This window comes from Octodon degus, unplaced genomic scaffold, assembly GCF_000260255.1.
Source record: "Octodon degus isolate 3935 unplaced genomic scaffold, OctDeg1.0 scaffold00227, whole genome shotgun sequence".
Taxonomy (NCBI): Eukaryota; Metazoa; Chordata; class Mammalia; order Rodentia; family Octodontidae; genus Octodon; species Octodon degus.
Genome location: NW_004524803.1, coordinates 857756 through 859868, shown reverse-complemented (window position 1 = coordinate 859868; position 2113 = coordinate 857756).

The following is a 2113-nucleotide window of genomic DNA, read 5'->3' as shown; positions in this document are numbered from 1 at the left end:
ATGGAGCAGATACTTTTATCCCCATTTTAGAGGCAGAAAATTCAAGATGGTTTGAAGATTCTAGACACATTTTTCAAGGGCTAGCATTGGTTTAGGAGAAAACTAAGTGAACCAAGTTTTGTGATTCTTAATAAGGGTTTATGTACAGTCTGGGTAGACCATTCTTTTTCTTTTAAGGGGTTGTATAGTATATAAGATTTTTAAATTGGTGAAACCATATTTCAAGTGTCAAACTTCATTGATACAGCTGAAAAATAGGAAAAAATGGGTTCCAGAATTCAATTGAGTGGGCCAGTGAGACTCAGCAGACTAAAGTCCCTGCTTAGGCAAACATAGGGACCGCAGTTCAATCCCCAGCACCACATGCTGTGCCAACCCCACGGCCAGAACAGGCTGAGCTGGCTGCAAAAAACCAAAAAACAAAACAAAACAAAAAAACCCAAACAATCAATTCAGAATAGGCTCAAAATTAATTCTGCCTCCATTTTTTTTTATCACAACCATATAGAAAGACAATGGTTTTATTACATATTTATTTCTGTCAATTTATAATGACTACCCTGTATAACTATGCAATGTTATGCAAAAAAATAAAAGTTTACAAATATAAATAATTAGTCTGATTACTATAATTCTTACAGGGTATATTCACAAGTTAAAACAAATATCATAGAAGGAAATCAAGGTGGTACTGATATTTGTTACTGCTTTTCTGACAATAAATGAAAAACGTATGAAAAAAAGATTTCTTAGCTAAAACTTAAACTCAGAGGACTTGGCAACCTTATCTCTTCATTAAGACCTTCTGCAAGTGTAGAATAGACCTGGAATATAGCGGGCACTTAATAAAATGTGTTGAATAAAAAATGAAAGAATAAAGAAGCCAAAAAAGAACTTGAGACCCTAGAAGGAGCAGGAGATATTAATACGTTCCTGCTCCTCGAGAACATGCTCTGCTGGCCATTTTGACTCCTTATATGAAAATTCCACATATCAGAACTTAAATATCCAGTTTTCGCAGGTGCAGTATTTGACCCCATCAGGTCTTGAATAAAATTAGGGTTTGCAATTTGTCCACTTGTGCTGGGACTATTATATATCAGTTCAATATAAATAGCTTATGAAATTTCTCTTCCTTTTCTTTCTGTCTCTGTCTCTGTCCCTCCCCACCCTTCCTTCCTCTCCCCCTCTTCTCCCTCTCTTCATCTCCCTGTGCTGGACCCAGGGCCTCAATGCATGCAATCCATACACTCTACTACAGAATTAATCCTAATCCTTTCATCCATTTATTTTTACATTTGCCAAATATTAAGAAGCGTTAATAGTTTTCTAGAGTAGATGCTAGGCCTCACATTTGAAAACATAACATTATTTTTGGCCTTTCAAAAGTCTATTTCTATATTTTATATGCTACAGATTTTTAGAGGGTTTTAAAAATGTTATTTTACAACACTGAAGTTATATTTTATTAGTAATTCTTTAAATCTGTGTAATTTCATTATGTAAATTAAATATGCTCTTACGAGGTATTTAACTAAAAATTTGAAAAAAATGGAAAACCAAAAATCACTCAAGACAATTATTATTAACACCTTGGTAACTACCCTTCAGTTTTATACCTATCAAACAGTACATCTCTTCAGACTTAACATATCCAGACTTGCATATAAAATTTTGAAGAAATACAATCCATCATATTTTACATGTATTTTATTAAGAATATTTTAGAACCGTGTAGTTATTAAATTGTCTACCCCTTTTTACTTTCTCACTTTTCCATCCCTCTTCACCACAACCATAAGAAATGTTAGAACACCATTTCTCTCATTTGAACAAATAAAATTCCTTTAGTACAGAGCTAACCTGTGCTCTGTGGTAGATGCACTGGGAAATGGACCACAGTTTGCACGCCTGTAACCCCAGTGAGAAACTACCTCTGTGTCTCCTTTTTGCTATTATGAACATAGCTACATTAAGCATCTTTGCTTAGGTACTGTTGTGTGCTGACAGCTTTATTTTTATGAGATTATTAGGGGAAAGGATATGTGTACATGTAATGTTATTAGACATGGGTAGATTTTCATTATCAAAATATATTAATAGGCTGGGGAGA